This window comes from Castor canadensis, chromosome 5 (assembly GCF_047511655.1).
Source record: "Castor canadensis chromosome 5, mCasCan1.hap1v2, whole genome shotgun sequence".
NCBI classification, from domain to species: Eukaryota; Metazoa; Chordata; class Mammalia; order Rodentia; family Castoridae; genus Castor; species Castor canadensis.
The window spans coordinates 180,292,023-180,318,004 of NC_133390.1; the positions used below are offsets into that span (position 1 = coordinate 180,292,023).

Below are 25,982 nucleotides of genomic sequence, written 5' to 3' on the forward strand. Positions count from 1 at the left end.
TGAAGACAGATCAATAAACTTATCCCATCTGAGAATGGATGGGGGGAGGACTAAAGCACACAGAGTTTTGGTGGGTCAATGACAAGTGGCCTAACATCTGTGTAATGAGGTGACAGAAGGAGAACAGAAAGATAATAAGAAAAACCCTTGATGATTGAATCTGGAAGAGTGGCTCAAGTGGTAGAGTGCCTGCCTAGCAAGCCCGAGGCCCCGAGTTCAAACCCCAGTACTATCAAAAAAAAATGATTAAAACTTCCCCAAATTTGGTAGGGAAACAAATTTACAGATCCACAAAACCTAATGAACCCAGGCGGGATAAACACAAAGAAAGACATACCTTGACCGTAGTCAAACAGAAAATTCGCAAATAAAAAGAAAAATAGCTATGGTAGGTCTAGATCTTGATACTGAGAAGGAAGCCTGGTTTGTCTTCAGGAACACTGATGGTCACAGGCCAGTGGAGGGACATTTTTAAATTGCTGAAGGAGAAGAAACAGTCAACAAGGACTTCTGTATCCAGAAAAAAACATCCTTCAAAGCGAAGGAGAAATAGACAATCCTGATATGCAGACTGAAGGGATGCATCCCGCACACCCACAAGGAGTGGTCAGGGATGTGGTTTAGGCTGAAAACCGATGACACCAGTCGCTAATGTCCCTACAGGGAAGGGACAGAGAACACAAGGAAAGGTGTTACAGCTTGGTGCGGGACGTTGTGCTCTTTGTCTTAATTTCTTTAAGAGATGGCCCGCTATGTAGAGCAGAAGTGTAGCGCTGTATTGTGGGGTTTGTAATTTACGCAGATAAATACATGTCAACCAGCAGGGAGAAGAAGTACACCAAGCTGGATGCAGGGCAGGCTGGGGCTGGAGTGGACAGGCACCAGGGGCCACCATGTGGTTAGGTGCCTATGGTCACCCCTAAAATCAGTAAGAAAGGGTTTCTTTATGAAACCAAAATTGTTAACTAATCACCAGGAGGGCAAAGGCCCACTCCTTGGTGGCTCTGAGTTCTTGGAGCCAGAAAAGCTTGTGAGCAAGTGGAAAATGAGGAGCAGACCTCCCCCTAACGGAGCCTCAGACTCCAAGTCTTTGAGAAGGCATTAACAACAGGAAGTGTCCCGGGAATCTGCGTGTGTTCGGGGATTTCCCCCACAATAAACAGAAGTTAGCAGTGTCACCCTGCCTCTGACCAGACACTGGGCCCTTCACTGAAATGAAAGAGTGACTCTAAGAATGACTAAAGGAGAGGTCTCCAGTTGACTGGCCCATCCCCTGTAGCTGGGCACTGCTAGCTCCTGGACAGGTGCACAGGTACGAGGGCCCTGCCTGCTGGTCTTCACCCCAAGTGGGGTTCTGAACGTGCACACAGCCCAGATGGGCCGGTCCCGTGGCCCCTGAGAGCCTCCCTGTAACTGCACATTTCACCCAGGCTTAGGGGAGCTCACGGCGTCCTGCTGAAGCGACTTGGCCACCATGGCTCTGAGTTAATCAATCAAGGAGCAGGTCCTTTGTGCTCCCTGCCTCTCTTCTGAGCAGGAAATGTTCTTTCCTTGAGTTGCTTTAATGGCTGGATTTATGCAGGTGAAAGTTCCTTAGGAAATGAAAGTAAAATCAAATTGCTGCAAATGCTCAGATCATTTATTGGAGAATAGTCAATTAGAAGACATTAATATTTTAGATTTCCATCATCAGTGTAACAGTCGGGGGTGTAACGGGGTCCCTGAATAGCTGGAGTGCCTGTGAGGGGTGTTCAGGGCGAGAGCTCAGGTACCTGCCTGAGTGGCCTCACAAGTGGCGAGGCCTTGTGTCTCCAGGGTGCCAGACAGGATGCTGGGTGGTGGGATCCAGCTGCTCCTGGGTGGGCCCCTCTGAGGACAAGTGAAGGACAGGGGGACATTGGGTGTTGGTCCTTCCATGGTGGCTATGTTGGTGGTGATGGAAAACACGCCCTTATACATCACAAGCTGATGATGGCAGGTGGGGGGTGGCTGCTCGTTCGCTCATTCATTTACTACAACTGTACTTGGTGAGCCCCGTGCGCCGCTCTGGGCAGGGAGGCCTCGGAGTCCAGCCCTCATGGAGTGCGTGCTGGAGGAAAGGGAAAAGTAAGCAACAGATACTAGAAACCTGAGAACATGGGTGCCAGCTTCATGCTCCTTCAGATAAGGTGTCTCAGGGTGTCCTCTCTGATGACACACTGAAATGCAGGTGACCTGGGTGACACGGAGGGCGAGAGCCTCTAAGCAGACTAGCGGCAAGTGCAAAGGCTCAGGGTCTTAAGGAAGAGCCAGGAAGGCAGAATGACTGAATAATGACAGCCAGGGAGAAGGCAAGAGCGATGATCTCAGTGGCACAGCCAGGCCACTGGAAGGCTGTGGCCATGGGCAGCACTCAGCATTTTACTCTGAGACCCAAGGGCGACATATGTGCTGACATTTATTTAGAGCTCCGACTGCTACATGGGGGCTGAGGGCGGCAGGACAATGCAGTGAGGTTTCTGCAAAGACCTGGCCATAGATGCTGAGGACCTAGGCAGGTGTTTGAATGCCTTCCTTTTTCTTCCTTAAGTTGACTTATCAGTGAAAGTCAAGGTCTGGGAGCCACTGCTCTGGGACTTCCAAGCCCATTGGGTCCTCCCTTTCTCTGGATCCTGGGCTCCGAGGGGAACAAGATTCTCCTGTACTCCCACCCTGGCCCCGTCTATCCTGGAGGGAGCCAGTGTGGCAAGGGTGTCCCCAGCATGGGTCACCTCCATTTCACAGAAAGGAAGCTGGCACGCAGAAGCTGCTGAAGCCATGCTCAAGCCCTCCTGCCCCTGAGGCAGCCCAGCCACTGCTGTGTGTGACCAGCAGCCAAGTCTCTCATAAGGCAGAGACATCTTGTGTTTTAGAACTAGGAATCCATTCCTAGTACTTAACCAAAAAAATGCTGCATGAAAGATTGAAAATTCCCTAAAGAGCTGGGTGCGGTGGCTCAAGCTACTTGGGAGGTGGAGATTAAGAGGATGGAGGTTTGAGGACAGCCTGGGAAGAACGTTAGCAAGACCCCATCTCAACCAACAAACTGGGCATGCCAGCACGCACCTGTGATCCCAGCTATGACAGAGTCATAGTTAGAAAGATTAAGATCAAGGCCGATCCCAAGCAAAAATATGAGACCTATCTGAGAAATAACTAAAGCAAAAAGGGCTGGGGGTGTGATTCAAATAACAGAGTGCTGACCTACCAAACACAGAGCCCTGAACTCAAACCCCAGTACTGCCAAAAATTAAAAAGTAAAGCATAATTAAATTCCCTAATGAGAAAAACATAGGAAAAATTCTTTCCTTGAAAAATTGTGACAGTGATGTCAATGAACCAATCCTTCTCCAGAGAGGAACCACTGTCTTCATGTAGCTCAGGCCGACCTCAGACCCTCCATCCCAATGCCCCCACCAGCTTGGTCTTGACTGTCCGGTTGGGCACATAGGTTGGGCAGTTTGGCACAGACTGTTTCCAGCTCCTGGGCAGTGAGGAGTCGGGTGCCGTAGCCAGGCCTGCAGGGCTCTCCAGCGAGACAGGCTGCTGGTTTGGTCAAGAGCTGGTGAAGAGGCTAGCCAGGGCTGGGTCCCTGGAGGCTGCTGACCTGATAAGCTTTGCTGTAATGGGCCAGGCCTCTGAGAAGTCTCCCTGCCTGTGGAACCAGCTTCCTCTTGCACCCATGCCCTCAACTGGCTGTCTATTAGCAGGTAGGACAGAAGGCTTATGTCTGTAATCCAGGCTAAAGGCCTTAGGTTGACTCAGTGAATGTGGAATTGCAGGTGGCAAGGTATACTGGTGACCAATTCTCCACTTCCTATTGAGTTCAGTGACTTCTTGGACAGCCAGTCACCATGTTACCAATTCACCAGCACCTAAAGCAGATACAGCAATGCTTATGTCTGAGGACTGTGTGTGACACTCAGGGTTCTGGTGGAGAAAGTCCGAGGGACTCAGGAGTTTCCATCCTTTCACAGCCTTCCAGTGAAGGAGACTGGATGCAGGATGCCGGCCTAACAGCAAGGTTAGCTGTGGGCTTGGACCCTCCCGTGTGGGTGGTGCTGGCCCATCTCAAGTTAAACCAGAAAGGCACAGCTCCAGGGACAGCCTGGTCTCAGGGAGACTTCATGGGCAGCCCCATCCAGGTCACACTGTCCATTCCCTAGGTTGGAGCACCCGGGATGTGGGCCTCCTTTGTCACTCCCCAGCTCAGGATACAGGTTAATAAATAATTTCTCTGAATCTGAGGTCACATAGCCATCTCTCTAGCCAGTAGTCAACTGGACAGGCCTGTCCAGCTGAACTGCCCAAAAACAGCAGGGCCAGATGCAGGGCTCTGAATCCACACATCCTTATCAGGTGTATATAGCATCCCAGCCCCACCATGGGAGTAGCAAGGCGCCAGCTCAGGGGGCTGGGCTTGGTCCTACTGCACACTTGTCCTACACACATCCTCTCCTGTGGCCCCACAGGCACTTGACGTCACCCTCACCTCACAGAACTGGGGACTGGATATGGTATTTGACCTACCCAGACCCACACGTACCTGTCCTGGCTCCTTCCACGCAATTCCACAGCCAAGAATCAGCACACGTGGAGGGCAGTCCCAGCGTTCAGCTCCCGGTGTCCTGTTCGCTGAATTCTACTGGAGCCTGATGGGCTCCTTGGGAAGAAAAGGACCACAAAAGCTGCTCATGCAGAGCTCAGCCACCGAATGTCAGACTCCGCCAGGACACAGGACAAACGCCGCATTAACTTCAGCCACTGTATTGTGCTGGCCCCGTTCACTCAGCGACTTGCTGGACACTTCCTGAGGAAGCCAGCAGTCGATAAAAAATTATCCTCCCTGACCTGACCTCTTCCACAGCAGAGGGCCGGGGCCGACAGCTACTCCATCACAATCAATGTCCTCTGAGATTTCACTGAGCTCTGAGCTCTCTTCATGCAAATTTAAAAAGCTTTTAATATGTGTTAAATAAATAGCACTACTTGTCAGAGATGTGGCGACTGAGGACTCATTTCATAGCTGCCACATTTCTGATCAACTGTTACTTATAATTAGCTCCGATAAATGTTTTTGAATAATCAGATAATTTTTGAATAGCTTCTTTAAACTCAGTAACTGTCTTATTACATCTGTCAGGAGACTGCATTGAAGTAGATATAAAGTGGAAAATTTAAGGCTGGTCCACATAGCTAGCGGTGCCTGTGTGGAGAGTTGACACCTGGCTGTTAGACTCCAGAAGGAAAGAAAAGGTTTAATATGTTTCATAATAAAGACTATTTATTCATCCCCATGAACACCTGAGAATTTGTGCGGGCCATCAGTGTCCCTAAGTCACAGTTGTCCAGGCTTTGGGAGTTGTCACTCTCCCTGGGCACTGGGGTCTCTGCAAACACCATGGCAGGACTTGGCCAGAGGCCCTCCCCTCGGTTCCTCCTGGCTCCCCCAGAATCCTCGCCTCCAGCGGCTGGCATCCAGCAATGAGCCTGGAGCACCCTCCCACCACAAGGGTCCCTCTGTCTCTGAAGTGCCTCGTCCATTGGTCACTACACTGTGTGTGTTTCCTGGGATTACTGTAACAAATCCCCACAAACTGGGAGACTCAAAACAACCCACATTTATTCTCTTACTGTTCTGATGGCCAGAAGTCTGAAGTCAGTGCCGGCCAGTCAAAATCAAGGTGCCAACAGTGCGAGGATCCCGCTAGAGAATCCTCAGGGGCTCTGTTCATACCTCTCCCAGGTATCCCCATCCTGGGCTCTGGGTCCCTTCCGCCCCCATCAAGACCCACGGTGCAGCATCTCCCAACCTCTTTTGCTCTGTTACCAAACCTCTTCCTTCCTCTTCCTCCTTCTGTGAGGGTCTTCCTCACAGAAGGACCCTTGTGGTGACTTCTAGGACCCTCGGTAATCCAGGCATGTCCCCATCTCAAGGGTCTTAACTCAATCATGTCTGCAAAGCCTTTTCTGCTATGGGAGGTGACACTCACAGGGCCCAGAATCAACACCTGGATAGCTTTGGTAGCCTATGGCCCAATCCTATCAGTGAGCCAAACAGGGTTCAATCTGGCTCTGCCTCTTTTCCAAGATGCCCTCCACGTCCCTTCTCTCTCATAAACAAGCATGCTCCTAACAGCCAGCATTTAAAGTGCTCCTTCCCTGCCTAGTCCAGCCCCACCAGCAGCCCTTGAAGGAAGTTCACACTCTGACCAAGCTGTTCCCTGAGAGACAACAGACTCAGAGAGGCCACAGTTCTCACTCAAGGTCATTCAGCAACAAGTACAGAATGGGGCTTTGAACCCCAAGACTCAGACCAAGGAGCCCAACCTGCTCACATCCAGGGCAGCACAGAGGGGCAGAGATACCACCTTAGACCAGGCCAAGACAGGGCTGTGACCAGGAGGAGGTGCCAAGGGACCCAGCCTTCCCACCACTGGAAGTGCTTCTCTGCAGCCACCCCAGTCCCCCAGGAGGAGTGGGTGTGGGTAGGAGTGGGTGGGGTTCCTTCTTCCCTTCTTGTTGCCAGCTTTTGCATGATACTCCCAGACTTACTGGTTTGGAGCTGTTTCTTCCTTATTCTGTTCTCATGAGCCTAGCTCTGGAGTGTGGGCAGCTGGGGAGGAAGGGCTGGCCATGTTCCCACCTTCACTGCTCTGGTCGGACCTGACAGCTCTGGACAGGCAAGGACACTTCCTGTCTCTGCTTCCCACAGGTAACCATGACTAATCACCACCTGGGAATGAGCTGTCCTTGTCTGTCTGGGGAGGAGTGTGCGGCTCTGTTGTCACCATTTGCCCATGAAGTGCCACAAGGTCCTCTCTGGGTGGCCTGGACAGCTCCAACCTTCTTTCGGATGCTTTCAGATTACCAGATACTGGTTGAGCACTTGGCATGCTCCCCACAACCCATCCAAGCTGGCAATTAACCATGCCACACAGAGAGATGCAGCAAGAAAGCCTGTCTAAACCAATTTCCCTGGGCCTGGTTATTTGAAAGTCTAAAAATCCCTAATACCGGGAGGCAGGAGGTATTTAAAAGTTCGGTTCCCACATAAGATGTTCCAATTCAACCATTCCACTTTATTTGGAATAGGAAAACGGTAACTTGGTTACATGTTAAGGAAAATTCGGTTGGGGGATTACGGCTGAAATCTCTGCCCCTCTGACTTCATCCTCCTGTGGAAGGAATCCATCTAAATTAGGCACTCAGATCTGCGGCCACTGAGCACAGCAGGCCTGGTGGAATGGGGGCACCCTGGCTCCCAAGTGAGAGACTGTATGATCCCAATGGCCAGGCAGTGGACACCCCAGGCTCTTTGCTTTGCCACACGGGACAGTCCTGCAGTTTAGAACACTCAAAGCTAAAGCCACCCTCTCCACTGCGGAGAAGGAGGTCACGTGAAACAAGAACAGCCACACCCTCTGGCCTCCCTTCGTTTCCATTTGCTCCAGTAGCTGGAATTCAGCAAACAGCTGTGGCTAGGGCAGTGTCTGGTCTCCCCTGTGATGTGCAGGACCCAGCCCATGTGGCTTCACAGGACAGTCCCACAGGAAACAGAGCAGATGAAAGGTGCCACCCAGCTTGGCTTTGTACAGATACTCGCTTTGGAAAAGTAAGTCTCAAGATATTTGACCGTATTTTCTAGAAGCATCTTCTGCCTCAGCTCAATAACAAAGGAAAGCCTTCCTGGGGTCAGGGGTCCACATACCACATCTGTGGTTGTCCCTCTGTGATGCGTTCCAGTGAAGGGACATTGTGCTGGGCTGGTGCTGGGTCGCCATCCTGGAGGCTCGTGTGTGCCTCAGACCCTAGGAGGGTGCGTTGGATTTCCCAATGAAGAGATGAGGACACTCCACAGAGTGAAAGGAACACTGCCTCACTTGAAGACAGCCCAGGTACCCACCTCCCACGGGTTAGACCAGCCCTGGAGCACTCCCAGCTCTCCTGGAGGATGGCACTGGGGGACAGGCAAACATTGTGGGCATCCTGCACCCCAGAGTTAGGAAATGCTCTGCTGCCAATGCCGTAAAAATCGTAAAGGGAGAAGTGCTGTCACGCCCATTTGAGAACCTGGGAATGTACAGACCTTCTCCCCAGAGAAGCGCACACACAAGTGCACACATGCACATACACACTGGTACTGCCACACCCTTCAGAGCCGAGGGGCAGATGTGGAGGGTCCACAGTTAGCACCACTCAGCCACATCCCCTCAGCCCTCAGCTGGTTCTGGGGAGAGGAGAGGGAACACAGAAGGGAAGCTTGGTCCAGGTGAGGCTGCCCTGGAGGGCACCCATACACTGCACGTCTTCTAAGCAGGAGATGCAGTGGGGTCCTGGCACCTGCTTCTGTCCCCAGGTGGAACAAGCGGCTGCTTGCTTCCAAGGATGGGGTTAAGTGCCGTTCTCCTTGGATGCCTCCCTAAGGCATGGAACACAGATGAGCTGATTCTCCAGCCGCAGCTCCATTTTCAAGAGAGTAGTTCTTTCTTTAACTACCAAGAACCCTCTAATAACAGGTTGCTAAGAAACTGCTACAGTCAGTGATTTCAAAACATCTCGCTCATTCCTTGATCTGTGAGTTTACAGCCCTGGAGCCCCTACCCTCCTGCCTGCCAGCTCTGGCAGTGCTGAGGGATAGACTGGGAGGAGCTGGGAAGCCAGTGGGGAGGAAAGCCTTGGGGAGGAAGCCAGTGTTGTTGGAGCCCAGAGGGCATGTCTAGTCCCAGTGCTGAGTTCCAGGGCTATGGGGCAGCCCCTCACTCTGACCAGCTGGTGTCTTCAGTGGGTCTTAGAACTGTGGGGTGTTGGAGAGGTGGTGGGAGTAGGGGCTCTCACTGTCAGGCACTCTGATGCCTCCGCATCTGAATTTAAGGCTACTTAGACTTAAATACATTGGATACAGAAATTTCCATGTCTGTCTGCTCGGTCTCCAGCTGGGGAATTGCAGCCCCTCGCCTATCTGAATGTGGCATGTCCTTCCCTGTGGAAGGAAAGGGACGCTACAGGCAGGCCTCTCATGCTGTGGTGAGTTGTGAGAAGTCACCACATAGTGGTGACCAAATGGAAGTTGGTGAAATAAGCCCAAAAGAACAAGCTGAGAAATGCAGACAGCTACTCAGACTCGAACTGTATGGGGGAACAGGCTGACTTGGAAGATGTCAAGTCAATGGTATGCCCAGATAGCTGGGACTCGTGACACACAGGAAGGGAGGTGACAAAGCATTTGTCTGCACAAGGGTGTGCCACCCTCAGGATGTCACCTGTCATGTTAGAGAACATCCACTCAGCAGAGGGCTTGTGGGCATAGCTGGGATGCAGGTACAGTGCAATCCAGGGGAGGGCTGGGCACCAGCTAAGCTGAGGAAGCAGTGACCATGGTGTGGACACATGTGGAAGTGACCAGTAATCTAGCAAAGCACAGTCCCAGACAAGAAGTGAGCCAGAGGCCATCAAGTGTCATTAGACACACGCCCGCCATGGTTACCAAGCATGGAAACTGTCCAGCTGGGCATGGGACCTGAGTTTGGCGGTGGGCTACAGTGCTATAGGAACCATGGCCTAGGCAAGTATACAGCATCGAGGCGAGGTCAGGCTGCAAGCGCTCCCCTAGCCGAGGAACCAGCACTTTCAGAGTCTGACCTTTATCTAGAACCTGATAGATACGGTCTGTTTCCTCAGACTCCTTTCCAGTGTGTGGTGATGCCAGCCACAGAAGCGCAGCTGAGCCTTGGTGCAGACACACCTGGAACTGCTGTCCATGTAGTCAGAGGAAAAGTCACCACATAGACTTTATTTTGAGTCCGTGGACAAGCTGAGGACAAATTCTCCTTCTTAATGATGTGTTGTGTGCTTCTGTGGTGCTGCCCTGGCCCCTCTTAGCGCTCGAACATTAGGGGGTGACATGCAAAATTCCTTCTTAATGGGATTTGAAACAGAAGCGCGATCAATCCTGCACTGCAGCTCAAAGCAACTTCCCCTTTACTGTGTCTCTCCTACTGTTTGCCTTTCCAATGTTTCACTTGTCACCGCCTGACCCATATCCCTGTCTGTGGCCTCATGCCCTGGGTGGAGCTGGCAGAGGACGTGTTACACACACACTGTGGAGCCTGCCCCTCAGGCTGGATAGCACGCACATTACTGATGCCCTGGGTTACTAAATGGACTCAGTTCTTAAATTAAATGGGGTTATAGTCGAGGACATTTTTGCAACCATTTTTTAACAAAAGAGAGCCCATCGGTCGGCATGAAGAGAACCCCTCTGAATAAACATGATGGCAACAAATTAATGCTAGTGATTCTGGTACGTGCACACTGGCTGTGGTCAGCCAGCACAGTCATTGTCACAAGCCCCATGGGTTTCAGACCTTTCATTTGGACTTGAGCTACATCCAATCTGGCTCTGAAAATCAGGTGGCTTTCCTTCCTCCTGTGGCTTTTCTGCCATGTGCCATCAGCCCAGCCAAGGCCATTCTGGCATGGGTGGGACACGCATGAGCTCAGGAATCCAATTAGTCTGGGGTATTTGATGCTGTGGCAAATTGCAGATGTCACCAGGATGACAGCTTACCTGTTATCTGCACGGCTTACATAACTAAACCAGTTCCCAATTTGGGAAACCTGAAAACAAGGGACAATTTGTAGAAGATAGAGTCCCAGCATGCTGGGTGATGAGGGTAGTTACAGCAGCTTACACAGGACACCATGACTCGTTAGTGTCTAAGTGAACTTGAGGGGAATAGCCAGGTCTGTCTGGAGGCTCCGGGGATTACTTGTGAGGGAGGACAAGGAGACCAGGGCTGGGAGCAGCCATTCTCTAACTAGGGTGGTGGGTCCCACTGATCGGAACCTCCGATGAGTGCAAATGTCAAAAGCCACAAGTATTTGAGATGGGGCAGGTGTTCGGGAGCAAGCTGTGAGGCCCAGGCACCTTGGCAGGACTCGCAGGCAGCATGAGGAACAGGAACCTGGTTCTCAGCTGGGCGGGAGGCTGGTGGGGCTGTGACCGGAGGAGGAGATGGTCTGGGATGCGCTTCATGGGATCACTGGGTCAGAGTCCTGCAGGACACACCTGCGGACCCAGTGGTATCCAGTAGCAAGCACTGGTCGCAAACATGCAGGGAGTCAGCTACAGCAAGGATCCGACACCTTGGCTGGGGAGGAGACTCAAGCCCAGAGTGGTTCTCACAGTGCAGGCATGGGGAGAAGGCCGGTCACACTAAAGTCCTCTAGCTCACCCCTAGGAGGGACCTACTGTTGGTGTGGACTTGTGCGTGGGGGAGGAAGGGAGCTTTGCTGAGATCCAGCGTGTTGCCCGGGAGCTGCAGGAGAACGGGGTATGCTTGTTGCCACTGTCCCTCGGCCCCTAGAGGGTGTTCCTCATGCTGTCACCATGACTCTGGCAAAAACTGCCCCAGGCACCGTCCTGACCTGCTTTCTCAGACCCAGACCCTTTGACGTGTTCTGCTCCTGCCTCCTAGCAACGAGCAGGGGTCAGTTGTGGGAAGTCAAAACAAGTGAGCCCCACTCCCATGGGAGACCCTGAGGTCACAGGATCTCCGCACCTTTCCTCCCCACACTGTCACTTCTCCACCTGCACTACCGTCCCCAGCCCCTAACAAGCCAGCATTGGCGCCAGAGGAGGAAAAGGCGCCTAACTTTGGAAATCCTTCTCTGCAACCCACAGAGTCAAGTGGAGCCCACAGTCCCCAAAACTCCCCGGTCCCCTGGGCCATCACCCTCAAATCTCAGTTTCTCAAGGGAGCCACCACCCTTCTCCCACCTCTCAGGCTGTAGCCAGGGCAGTGTGTGGGACTTGGCAGATCCTGACGTCACTGTGCCAGGTACGTTATGCTGCCCTTTACAAGGAGATTGGGAAGAACGGCATGAACTGAGGGTCTTCAAGCCCAAAAGATGAGGGGTACTGTGTTGACAGCTGGTTAACTGCATCCCCCCACTGCCACCCACCAGCCTGCCACTCTGGGAGCACACAGCAGAAATCACATTTCTACAAACACAGCCACCCCCAAACTCTTAGGAGAAAAAAAAATGCGACCTCTGCCAAGGATGTGATCCAGGTAGAAGTGAAAAATTGCTGGAAGAAAGAGAGGAATGATTTAGGCTTTCGAACGTGCTTTTCTTGAGACAGGCAGCTGAAGACGTGGTCATCGAGGCTCTGAATTAAATGCCCATTCTGGGCTCACGCAATCAACCCAGAAGGGAGTGTGGTGACCACTGTTCTCTTGCAATAAAGATCTAACATTTAGTGATCTGAAACAAGGAAAAACCAATAAATATTTAACTGCTTGTATTTTTGATGGAAAAAGGAACCTCACTATAAAGAAATGAGCAAAGCTGATGAAATCAACCAGCTGAAAATGGAAAAACAAATCAAAATATGGTTGTTCTGCAGTCCAGCAGATCCTGGGAGTTCTGGGGCCAACCTCACCAGCATTGGCCCCCATAATACACCAGCCATGGCACCTGGGGTCATTCCCCTGGCAGCCTGCCCTGGGGCCACCTGCCCTTAAGACTTCCAACCTGGGGCTGCATCCAACCCAGAGCCCTGTGCATCCCCACCCCTTAGCACTTCCCTTTCTCCTCCCCTACCCTTCACTCCCCAGCTACACAGCCCCTTCACTGTGCCTTAGTCTGACCCTCCCAAGGATGGCTGCCCCAGCTTCACCAGGCTTTCCACAGCAAAATGGACACTGGGGTTTAGGTGCATTTTCCTGGGGGTGACATGGGCCGGGGATGGGGAAGCAAGTTACCAGGACAGGTCACATGGGAGACCAGCCTCAGCCTGAGCCACTGGAGATCAAAGCCCAGCTGAACAAAGCCTGGGGCCATTGCTGCCCCAGATCAGATATGGCTCTCGGACCGCCTGGGTCAGTAGTGGGGAGCAGGGATAACTTCCCACTAAGAGGCTGCCATAGCCGGGGAAGCTGTAAGCTGTTAGCAGCGCCCAGCCCAGCAGCTGGAGGAGGGTTGCCCGGCGAGGTGGGTCTGAGCAGGACTCTGGCTGCGTTAAGTTTGACCACGCTCTTTGACTTGACCCCCCCTGCCCCAACACAGCATCTATTTCCAGTCAAACCATCCCAACAGCCTTGAAGTGTAGTTCAGCCACCACCGAATGGCTGCTCACTGCAGAAACTGCTCATCACCAAGCAGGGTCCTTTGCAGTCAGGATTAGGTGTTAGGACTCGTCTGTGAGCATCTTCTATAATTTCCATTTGTGCAAGAGGCTGGCTCACAACCTGCTCCTCCCCTGTACCCCCATATGTGTAAGAGATGTGGCTTTTGTCTGAATAGCTGCTCTGCTCCCCAGACTGGGACAGCCAAAAGGGACTTTTTTGAGCAGGCAGCTGCACTCACAGAAATAGGTCAGGAAGAGTTACAGCTGCCCAATTACAGACCGAATGGTATGACCCAAAGGGCAGCCCCAGGGGGAAATGGCAAGTTAGGAGATCAGTGGCCACTTGTACCACTCCAAGAGCTAGATGCTACCACTGCTGTACAAAGGCCATGCTAGGAGGCACAGCCTGCTGCCTGCCCCTTTAAACAGAGTGAGGGCTTAAATTATTACTGCCTCGGATTTCAAACAGAATTCCTAACATCTTCAGCAAACCCTTAGTTCTGAGAATTAGCAGTGTAAACAGGGAATGTTTAAAGTGCTCTGTGAGCTCCTCCAGCTCCTCAGAGCCCAGCCTCCTTCCTGTGAGCTGCTTGCTAAAACCAGCATTCTCATCCCTCCTCCTGGGCCAGCCGGAGCTCATGGAGTCACGCAGTTTCTTACTCCCCCAAGGAGCTCATTGCTAATAATGACAGAGCCCGTTGGTCAGGCACACAGGTGCCACATGCTATGCCCTGTCCCCTCCCCTCCTGCCAGCATGTGCAGATGGCAGAAAGGTGGCAGGCTCCAGGAGGGGCCTGGGGCCATCTTCCCCTAGTGAGGGAGCTGAGTTCAGGGAAGCTGCCACTTGTCCACAATTGCACAGCTGGAACCATGACCTGCATTTCCAAAGCCCCACGTGAGAGTACGTCCCCAGCAGCTGGGCCAGGGTGTGGCTTCAGGGGTCTGGTGAGCTGTGCTCTGTGCATCTGGTGGGGCTTTGACTCAGTCGGAATAGCCTCTTTCAGGCTTCCAGCTTTTTTGTTTTGGCTTTCCCTTATTTCCTGTTTTTTTCCATGGCCCTTTGCTTTGACTCTCCCCTGGCGAGCTCGTGCCTGTCTGTTCAGGCCTGCACAACCTCCCTGCCTCAAGCTTCCTAGTGCACTGATGATCATTACACTGACAGCCTCATCCCAACCCCCCAGACCTGCACGGAGACGTGACTGTGAGCGGTCCTCATACCGCAGGACTTGCTGAGGCCCTGGCCAGTAGCAGAGGCTCAGGGAGAGTTTGGTGTGAAGGTGGCTTCCAGGCCATCCATTCCCAGAGATATAGACCAGAGCTCCAGCCTCCACCAAGGCCCTGCATGCAAATTGGGTCAGGAAGGCAGAACCTAGAGTCTGAGGGAAGCCAGTGGAGGTTAGAGGGCAGCTGTGCCTCACAGGGCTCAAGGCCCCCACCCCACAAGGAGCCCTCACCCCACATGGGGGCCAAGGCCACACAGAAGAGTGCACCCTTAGGGTTGGGAAGGTCTTGGTGTCAATAGAAGTCCCCAGATCTCCAATGGGTGACTGGAGCAGCCCGTGAGCTTCTTTCACCCCCACCTGTGAAAGAAGCCTAGCAAAGGCCACCTCATGGACAGTGTGGGGATGGACACCCCTGAGAAGGTCCCAGGAACTTCCCTGCACCCCATACTGCCACCCCAATCCACAGTGTAGAAGCTCCTGGAAACTGGCCTCCCTAAGGGCCCAGGTCAGTGGACCTACCCCAGAGGCTCTTGACTGCTCTGCTTATGCTGCCTGAACCGATGAACATGTGCAAACCACCCTCTCGCACCATTTGGAGGCTCCCAAAATAGCCTGCAGAGGACTCACTGTGCCAGAGATGAAGGCGGAGCCCCGTGTGCAGAGAGAACGTTTGCAGTGTGCAGTAAAACCTTGCTTTGCAGAGATGTGAACGTGAGCCTCGTTAGAAGGAACATCCACTACGTACACACTAAGATGTTACAGTGTCTATAACTGCCACCTTCATCAAATCCTCATTCCACGATGGGTGACAAGTATCTAATACAGCACAGTAGCTCAGGAGGCCATACCACCTTACCACCAGGGAGCGCTGTGGAGCCTCACCCCCCCCCACCCCCCCCAGGACCTGCTATTGAGCAAATGCTGGAAGGGGTGTCATCTCAGTGTACCTGTGGGACCATGTGAGTTCTATCACTTTTTGTGGAAGTCCGTTCTCCACCCCGTTTATGAAGCAGGGGTCTTGCCACAGGAGCCCACCTGACCCTACCCACCCCTGCTCCTTGGCTCTTTGCAGTGTCACACATTCCGGCACCAGAGAGAGCAGATGTAGACACAGAGAGGCAGCTTCTCAAATGAACATCTGCAGTCCTTACACCGAGGACCCCAGCCTGGCTTTACAGCAACCCAGAACTCTGAGAATACTGACTAGGATGCAGGAAAACTCTGCACCCTCCACAGACATGGTGTCACTTTAATGTGTTAAACACACAGGGTTTATGATGATGGAAGGCGGCTAGGGCAGAGGGGAAGGATGCAACATGGAAAGGGCTTGCAGCGAATGACTTACAAAGTCCCTCGCAACCAGATGCCATGATTCCAGGCCTGACACACCCAGCCAGGGAAAGAAATAACAGGTCCCCATGGGGGTCACTGCCTTGGAAGTCAGAGTTGGGTATCTGGCCATGAAGTGTTTGTCCAGGCTCAGTAATGGCCCCGTGATAATTCCAGAAACTCCAGCAGCAGTGAGTCAGGAGGGCAGCCCATTACCGAGTAATGAGAACTCCCGACCTGGACTTGACTCTTGACCACAGTTGTCCCAAGGAGGCTCTGAGGCAGCAATAAAATGCACCCTGGCTCCTGGATCTCTGGAGGATAAGGCACGTGCTGAGGGTCACCCAGTGGAGCCCTTCCCGATGCAGAGAACCTGCTGTTGACAGCCATTTTCAGCAAAGGGGACTGGAGCTTCGTGCGGGCTCCCAGATCATGTTCTCAGCCCAGAGGCTGCACTAAAGGAATTCCAATGAGTATTAAAATATGCCAGAGGAATACTGGTTTTAAATTTTTGAAACTGCTAATCCTAGATTATCAAATGCGAAATATGCCCCAGCCAGAAATGAAAAGCTCACGATAGCTGAGGCTTGGAACAGGAACGGTTGCCTGTCCTCAGTTATCTTGGCCGCCCGTGATTGGCAATGCCCCTGCTTATCTATTAAGCCTCCCATGTTCCTCAGCTTGCAGAGGGAAGACTTCACTTGGCCTTGGCACAGAGAAGCTTAAAGTTGCCTAAAAGCCAGGGAAGCTCAGGTGCAAACTGGGAGCTCCCCGAAGCCACCCCCATGGGGTGTCGGGGTGCTCACATGGCCAACTCTGCTGCAACAAATATCCCATGAAAAGGGAGCTAGGGAAGGTCCTGAATGAGTGACCTAGAAGTCATCCCACAGGAGCCTTGGGAAGAATGAGCTGTGAACACCAGGAGTGAGGTCACTTCCAGGAGATGCTGTGATCTTTCCCAACCTCAAAGGACACCTGATATTTTTATCTGCCTTCATCATTTGCCTAATAATATTTTCCCTAATGTTCACAGGCGGGGGAAGGGGGGAATGCCCAGCAAGATTAAAGACTTTCTCACTTGTTCCCTGGTTTTCTGAATAGGAACATGGCAATTCTGTGGCAGAGTTCAGCTGAGATCCTTCGAAAAAAGTACTGGGAATTTCAATTGTCTACTTCTTTAAATACCAAACTCCTTTCTGTGTGAGATGTTAATTCTTCCAATAACAGAGGGCACATGTCTGCCAACTGGAGTTACCAAAATTGGCTACTGTTACCAGTCTAAGTAGTCTCTCAGCTGCACAGCCCAGTGTGAATTGTGCTGGGCCCCAGTGCTTCTTGGGGACAGGTAGGGAATCAGGGCTTTTAAGCCGTATGGTGTGTCTGGAGGATCTCGCAGATGAGGGAGGCCTCTTGGTGTACCAATAGGCAGAAGTCCTGGCTGACCTCACTGCAGGCCCTGCCAGGCCTGTAGTGCCTGCTTCCTGGGAGACATCATTTGCCCAAGGCTGCTGGATGCTGCCCACAGGCTGCTTGAGTTTCCTGCATCCTCTGTTCCTGCCACCCAGCAGGGGCTCTCTGGATCGCTTGTATTTGTTCCCAGCCTATTTCTGTCCCCTGTGCTGTTCCCACAGGCGGGTCAGTCTTGTAGCAGTACCTGTTCAGGAAAGGGCCAGAGGGCGACGGGCAGCAGCCAGTACACTGTGGCACTGCAGTCTGCCTAGGTTAAAACACAAGGCTGCCTTTCGGGGGGATGTGATGGGGGGTCCTTGCTTTGTCTGATTTTTGCTTCCCCAGCCAACCTTCTGTCTCCATCCCCATGTTCTTATCCCCACACCAGGCCCTGGGAAAATTTGTACCCCTGGAAGCTGGTGGTACCTTGGGACAGTGGGACAGGGGATTGCATAGGAGCAGAATTTTTAGGAAGGGTCAGATAGTCACTGCTCTTCTGCGGGTCACACACATGCTGCACATATTTCATAAACTCTTAACCCCACAGCAACCTATATGGTCAGTCCTTTTATTCTCTGAGTTTTATAGGAAGAGGTCAGCTCAGAAAAGCTAAGCACATTGGTCAGATCACACAGCAGATTGCAGAGGACCAAGTACCCTGATTCATTCATGAGAGTTCTTGGGGGATCAGGGTCAGGACCCCAATGCAGCTTCACCTCCTCCTCCCCTTATATACAGTCCCACGACCCATCAAGTAAGTCTCACCTCCCAGTCCATCAATGCTGCTCCCTCTGGGCTCTGCTGACCCGGGCCCCAGACACATTTTATCACGCTACAGCCTGATCCAGAAAGTCTTCCCCAGGCCCTAGATGGACCTGCTGGACCCCTAGAATCCCCTCTTTCCCCAGCTTGCCTCTCCCTCAGCACTTCCCAACCCCCCCACATTCACGTTCTCCTGTACTGACGGCGCACTCCTGAGGACCAGACTCACCATGTTCTTCTCCCAATCCAAGGACTGGTGGCTGCCCAGCAGCTGGGCATCAGCCCTGCCTCCTGGCTGGGCAGTGGATCAGCACGGCCATCCTAAGTGCAGTGAGGAGGTCAGGCTCTCAGTTAGAGAGTGAACACTAGAGAGCTGTAGGCACCTGGACACTCCCTGCTGGCCATAAGGAGCCGGTGCAGGCTCTTGAGCAGCAGGGCACACCGTGAGTTCTCGGCCAGGATTCTGTGACCACCAGTAACACGGGGATTTAGATCTGTGTTGACCCTTGAGGGGCTTTCCAGGCAGCCTCTCTGTTCCAGCTCCATGTCCCTGGCGTCAGCAGAAGCTGTTGCATGCAATTAATGATTACACACGAGCAGAGGGTCCTGTCGGTCATCATTCATTCCAGTTCTGCCCTACGGGGCTGCCCAGGATGTGCAAGTTGAAGATGCCAGGGGTGCCTGGAACTTTCTGATACTGGCATGAAGGCCAGAGTCATGTGGCTGTACCCAGGTGTCCCAACACCCTCATCAGATGGAGGTCTCTCCCTGACCCATGGGCTCCTGCTGTCCTTTACCCACCCCTCGGCATCCCAGCCAGATGTCCCCTTGGACAGAGACCGGGCCGGGAAGGAAGGGATCAAGAGAAGTGCACACAAGGAATGTCAGAGCAACTACCCCCTTGGAAGGCGAGAGCAGGAAGGCGAGAACAGGCGCTCATCGCTGTTTGCCTCGCTGCCTGGTTTTCAGACACGTTTTCGGCCCATCACTCACTTCTCCCAAAGAATGTTTCAAACACGTTCACATGCCGCAGCTCCCTTGGCTCTGTGATTTATCATGTCTCCCCCAAATACATCATTAAAATGATGGTATGCATTTATGAAGGCGGCTGGGCTGGAGCCTGAACTCACTTGGTGATGACAGCCCCCCCCAGCACTGTTTTGCTATGATTTAGTGCTTGTATACATCCGCTCGGAGAAAGTATCACTTTTGATATCCGCGTGGGGCTTTCTCCCTCTGCTGCTGATTGGTATAATTTATATGGAGGCTCGAAGCCCCCTGCCGGGCTGGGACAACTTGTGATACACATAATTACAAACACTTCTTCCAGCTTTGTGTGCTGCGTGGAGCAAAGACATTTTTATGGGAGCTATTTTAGTTGCACTGATGAAATGCATATTCATCTGGGGCTCAGCTAGGTAGCTGTTATTATACGACAGGCCTGGTTCTCAGGGACCTGACAAGCCAAGCGGGGTGGTGCAGGGCACGGCTGGGGTTACAGATTTGACTGTGACCTCGTGCTGTGTGTACACCTGCCTTTGGAGGGTCAGGCCCTAGCCCCTGCCATCAACCAGCAAAAGTATCCCAAGCCAGCTGGGGACAGCCAGGACAGGGTCTCAAGGACCCTCCCAGAGAACCAAGATACCCAGGTGGGAAGCAGGACGATCGTGCAAAGTTCTGTGTCCTGGGCTCTAGGCGCAGAGCCTCATCTGAATGTGTCCTCTAACGTGTGGGGCATTGGCTTCCATGAAAGAAGCAGGAAGAAAGAAGGCAAGATTGGGGCCCACCATTTTTGGCCCCCACCCCATGCATCCAGAAAGCCATGCTATGGGAGGTCCAATCCCACAGGCCATCTTCCCACCCTGACACTGACCCTACTTAACTTAACCGCCCCCCCCCAGCGCCTGGGAACTGCTGTTCCACCTTCTGCCTCTGTGAATTGGACCCTTGGGGGACCTCATGTGGAGGCCCAGGCTATTGTCATTTTATCAGGTGCATTCATGTTGTAACAGGTGTCAGAATTTCCTTCCTTTTAAGGCTGAATCATATTCTGTTGTATGGATAGACCACACTTGAATGTCCATCTGTGCACTGATGGACTCAGGTTTACCTCCTGGCTATTGTAAATAATATGGCTTAGATTGTACCTCAGTGTAGCTTCATCATATTAAAAGAGCTTGGTTGCAAAAAGAGCTGCCAGTGAACCTGCCATCTTGTCTACTTCAAGGGGTGGACTTCAAGGGGCTCAGAACCTCCATAGGTCTCAACATCCAGAGACTGGTCACAAACCACCCTGATCTGACAGGGAGGTGACAACAGCCACTCTGGGAAGGCAGGGAAGGAAAGGGAAGAAATGGGCCCACATGGGCTGTGGGGTCTCCACACTGTCCCTCCACAGCAGGCCCAGGCCACTTCCTTCTCAGTCACCCATGTTGAGTGTCTGAGGTCTGCACAGGACCTCAGCTCCTCATGAGCGAGTCGGGAAGATGCTGTGTCCGGCAAGTACAGACTTGAAAACTATTTTTGGTGTTTCTAGTTACTGCATTTGTTTCTCCTTCTTTAGGGAGGAAGGTGGAGCTTTGTGCTTTTATTTTTAGACACCATCTCATTAACAATTCACTTATTTGCAGTGACTGCGCCCTCAGTCCCCAGCCCTGGGCTCTGATGTGCTGGTAAATTATCTGTTTATCCTCAAGTGCAACACAAAAAGCGTCTTGATGCCCCCCAAAAAATCACTCGTGTACCAAAACCTTTGTCACTTACTCATCTTAGTACAGTCCCCATCTCCTTCTGCGTTGTGAGTGCAGTTATCACACCTCTAACTGCAGCAGTGATGAGACGGTTCTTCTCACAGAGCAGAGGTCTCGTGGTGTTGGATTATCAAAATGTTTATTATGATGCTAAAATGAAAAGTGACAGATGGGAAAAGCGGCTGACACACCTGGAGCTCCCGGGTCTCTGAGCCAGGGATTGCAACAGAGGTGACTCGGCAGTCTTTGTCATGATCACCAAGATATTCAGTGGTGCCTACTTTGTGTAGGCACCACACAGGGACGGAGGTGCTGGACATGTCTCTCAGGAATTGCTGGAGGCTGTGACCGCACAGACGGTTGCACACGAGTCCTTCTGGCTTCGTTGAGCTTGTGGCAGGAGGTCAGCATTCATCAGGTGTGGCCCACCAAAGGCCGCTAGGCTTGTCAAAGTGGCCAGCTGCCCATATTCTCCTCCTTCCTGACTGACAAGGGCTGCCCAGCCCAGGTCAGACCCCAGACACAGAGTGTACCCTCTGGCAAAACTACCAGAGCAGGTAGAGGTCACACACCACCCACCAGTGGTCAGCACCAGGGTGCAGCTGCCTGTTTATCCCCAGTACTGGTGGAGGAGGGTGGTGTGGGCCAGGGTTCCCAGAGAAGCAGCCACGTGGACATATGGACAGAGAGGAGAATCCTCAGGATTCAGGTCACACAGCTGCTGTGGTTGTAGTGCCAGTCTAGGCCACTAGTGCTGGGGAAGTCTTTCTACGTGAGGAAGGCCAGACTTTTTGTCCTGTTCAGGCTCCAACTGATGGGATGATGCCCACATGCCTTATGAAAGGCAGTCTGCTTTATTCCGAGTTCCCAGGCACAAATGCTAGTCTCCCCTAAAAATAGCCTCCCAGAAACAGCAGGAAGAATGTTTGACCAAATGCCTGGGCAGCCCATGGCCCAAGCACGTGAAACCTGAGATGCACCCTCACAAGAGGGGACAGAACCCCAGGTCGCTGGAAACTCATTCTGGCAGCCTGCCACACACAGGTCACTCATCTCCACTTGTTCTGCAAGACTGTGTCACCCTGATTGTGTTTCAGTAATTTTGCACCATTGGGGTCAAACACATACAAGACTTGAGTTACTGCTGGGTTCTGCAGTGTGCTGGGGAATGTCACCAGGGACTGTGCTGATGAAGGTACACAGCCCAGAGTGAAGGAGATGAGAGTCCCTGTTCTGGCTGACAGCCATGATGGGACACTCTGCATAAGTTCAGCACAAGTGCCAGAACTCCTGACAAGCTGAGGTGCTCAGGAGAGCTGGGGCAGCCTGGGGAGGGAAACATAACCAGGTCATGTGGGGCCATTTGTGGACGCAGAGAGGGACTGGGGCCATGGCAGCTGCTGCCCCAGCTGACAAGCTGTCAGGTAGAAGAGTTCTAGAGGCTGAGCTGTCTGCAGAGGGAAGAGCTGTCCTCAGGGTAGCCTGTCCATCAGCCTACTTTAGCCAGGCAGACAGGCGGCAGGGGCATGTCTGGGGAGTGTACATGCTAGGCAAGAGGTCAGGAAGTGTCTGCTGAGGACGTCCTGGCAGCCCGGTGGCTCTGTGATGCTCTGAGAAGGTTCCCACCTCCCTGTCTGAAGCTTGGATCCATGACAGGTTGAGAACACTCAGGGGCTCATTCTCCAAACCTGAGATCCCAGTGCCTCTGAGACTTGAGCAATGATGGCCATGGCTTTGTGACAATGTGGCGGTGGGGCTGGTTCTCAGCTGTCCAAGGCAGCTGGTGTGAAGTCCTGTAGAGTCCGATGTGGTCCTGCAACACCAGCTTCCCTGAACCTGGCTTGAGTGGGCAGCACCATGGGAGCTAAGGCTGCAAATGAGACAGTAGGGAGGAGTGGGGACTGTGACAAACTAGACAGCATGTGCTTCACTTAAAGAGACATCTGTCTCTGCTCTTGGATTATTGTCTTGGGTCCAGTGTGACCAGATGTCCCAATGTTTCCAGAGGAGCCAGGAATCCCGATGCATATGTGGAATCCGATCCTTGAATACTGGCAACTAGATGTGAGATACTCATTCTGGGCCCCAGGCCAACAGGAGTGAAATCCCATGCACTTATCCGAAAAGATGGGCGCACAGGGGAGTTGCTCCAGTGACCACCACATGAGGCCACACAATTAGCCAACACTTGGACCCCAGGAGAAATAAAGCCAATCACAGCCCCTTCCTGCTTCAGGAATACGCCCTGGCCACTGAGATGCACCTGCTCTGACTTCCCTCGGTTTGAATTTTATCTCATCATAAAAGCAGGGATGTAGAGCCAGGCACAATGGTTTAACCCTGTAATCCTAGCTACTTGAGTGGCCGAGATCCAGAAGATGGTGGTTCCAAACCAGCCTAGGCAAAAAGTCAACAAGACACCATTTCAACCAATAGCTGAGCATAATGGCACACATCTGTCACCCCAGAAGCACGAATAGGAATTGTGATCCAAGCTGGCTCATAAAATGAGACCCTGTCTCAAAAATAACCAACACAAAAAGGGCTGGGAGCTTGATCCAAGTGCTAGAGCACCTGCCTAGCAAGCACAGGCCCTGAACTCAATCCACAATACCTCCAAAAACAAGCAAACACAAAAAAGCAGAGCTTTGGAGACAGGAGATAATTTTAGAGAGTGTTTTATCCAAACCCTCACTGAAAGACAAGGAAACTAAGGACCGGCAACAGCTGGGCAGGAGGCCTAGCATCCTGGCCTTTCATCCCACCTCCTGCTGGCCCCCAGGGACTCTTGCCCAGGGTCTTCATCATTAGTGGACACCCTAATGACATCAGCAAGAGATGCCAGGTATAGGTTTGGTGTTCGAGCCCTGATGGCAAATTCACCACCTATACACCTTGGGTATACCTTCTGTGGATCACTGTGCAAACACTCTGGCCACAAGGTACCAAATAAAGAAAATTATAAGATTACAGGAGGGTGAGACATTGGACATTTGTAACACCAGACACAACTTAGATCCTTCCTAGTAAGTGCAGTCTCAGGCTGTGGACTGTTCGGGTGCAAGGTGCACCCTGTTGTCCCGCACGTACTCCTGGGGGTGTCCATCTTAGGGGCTCACCTTCACCATGGCTATGTAACATGTTTATTGTACACCTTGTTCTCCCTCCTTCTGGAAAAATGAGCCCCCACCCCCCCGTACGACGAGGGTGATGGTGATGAACAGGATGACAATGAAGATGATGTTGGTGACATGATGATAAGGATGGTAATGCAGGCAGGGGCGATGATACTGGTGGCGGTACCATTGATGATGTGGATGAAAACAGTGGTGTTGATGATGGTATAATGGTGTTAATGATGCAATGATGGTGGTGATGGTGGTGATGGTGGTGGTGGTGATGGTGGTGGTGATGGTGATGGTGGTAGTGATGATGGTGGTGGTGATGGTGGTGATGGTGATAATGATGGTAATGATGGTGGCGGTGGTGGTGATAGTGGTGATGGTGGTGATGGTGGTGGTGATGGTGATGGTGGTGGCAGTGATGGTGGTGGTAGTGATGGTGGTGGTGGTGATAATGATGGTGATGATGGCGGTGGTAGTGATGGTGGTGATAGTGGTAATGGTGGTGATGGTGGTGGTGGTGATGGTGATGGTGGTGGCAGTGATGGTGGTGGTGGCGATGGTGATAATGATGGTGATGATGGTGGTGGTGGTGGTGATGGTGATGGGGGTGATGGTGGTGGTGGTGATGGTGATGAAAATGAAGGTGATGGCAATATTCAAGTGAATAATACCATTATGATGACAATGATGATGGTGGTGGGAGAGGAGGAAGAAGCTTAAACCACCATCTCTTGAGTCGTCTAAGTTAAAAACGTTTTAATTTTAATTCTCTTGACAATTTTTAGGCATTAGGTGTTATTACCCTGACTTTTTCAATGAAGAGATTAAGAATTAGGAAGGTTCTACTGTCCAAAGATACACTGATAAGTGACATGTGGATTTAAACCCAGAACTATTTGCATCCCAAACTCATGCTTGAGGCTGTGTCCGCGCTGTGAGTTTGTACTTGCTGTCAGTTGAGGTGCTAAGCCCTGTGGTGTCCACTTAACACTTCAGCGTAACAGGATATAGGGCAGTATGTTGATGTGGGTTCATGTACTTTCTTTTTTATTGTTTTTGTTGAGAATGTGGTTTGAACCCAGGGCTTCACCCTTGCAGAGCAAGTGCTCTCCACTTGAGGCACACCTCTAGCCATTTTGCTCTGGCTATTTTGAAGATGAGGGGGGTCTCAGAACTACTTGCCCAGCCTGGCCTTGAACCTTGATCCTCCCAATCTCAGCCTCCCAAGCAGCTAGGATTGCAGGCATGAGCCACTGGTGCCCAGCTACACGTACATTGTTTAGAAAGTAAATCATGCTGTTCTCTGCTAAGTAAACTTTGTGCCACAGAGTGACTCACAGAGCATCTTACCCTGTAAAGCCATGTGGTGGGCAGCTCTCTCCCTGTGTACGAGGCATGTTTTATGGGGAAGACTGGAAGAAACGACATCTTTAGGATAGGTAAGGAATTGCTGGAGGAAGCAAAACCACTAAGGATCATTATTTTGTTTGCCACCACTAAACATGTCAGCTTGTTTTCTTTTTGCACTGTAATTTTCTGCCAGATGCTGGGAACAACAGGTTCCCTGAGAAAACATCTCATTCCTCCACAGCTTTAGGATGGTGGCTCTGTGCCATGCCAGCTGTCCTCTGGAGAGCCACATTCTCCCACCCTGCATTGTCCTTCAAAGGCATTCCCAGTGCTGCCTCATCCAGGGAAGGCTGCTGCGAGTGGCTGGACCGAGGATGACTGGGGCAGCTCAAATGAGTGTTGACTCTTGAATATCACAAAGAAGGAGAACACAGGAAAGATGGTGTCCCTCCCCTGCACCAGTGACATGAATTAAGTGGTCAGTGATGGTAGAGAGGCAGGCAGGACCCGAAGCAGACGGACCCTGAGAAGTGTCACTCCAGGGTCACAGGTGTCACCTAGCGAAGCAGTTTCCATTGTTTCTGTCCCTGTGCTGAGCTGGCCGCGGTTAGGAGAGGCTGTGTGTGCACGTGCTCATACTTCTAATACTGACCTCATTAATTTATTTGGAATTAACCAGCAGGAAAACTTGAGAGAAAAGAGGCTTTGATAAGAAAATGAAAGCCAGTGCCAAACAAGAGACCCAGGTCACATGTAATCCAATTGTGGTGGGATTTAGAATAGGAGGAGTCCTTTCATTTGAAGGCCTTTTTCCTCCATAACCTTCTTCCCATTAGTCTAC

At 52.0% G+C, this 25,982-nt stretch overlaps 1 protein-coding gene and 1 long non-coding RNA gene across 2 annotated transcripts in view; one reads left to right on the plus strand and one right to left on the minus strand.

The window, feature by feature from the left end:
• Cdh4 (cadherin 4) overlaps positions 1-25,982 on the plus strand; it is a 513,311-nt gene that overhangs the window by 388,184 nt on the left and 99,145 nt on the right. The gene's annotated exons all lie outside the window — the stretch shown is intronic.
• Positions 1,556-7,031, minus strand: LOC141423150 (uncharacterized). The gene is made up of 3 exons (XR_012447802.1): positions 6,574-7,031; positions 4,565-4,681; positions 1,556-2,089 (listed from the first exon to the last, which is right to left on the minus strand). It is a non-coding gene; the product is annotated as an uncharacterized lncRNA (long non-coding RNA).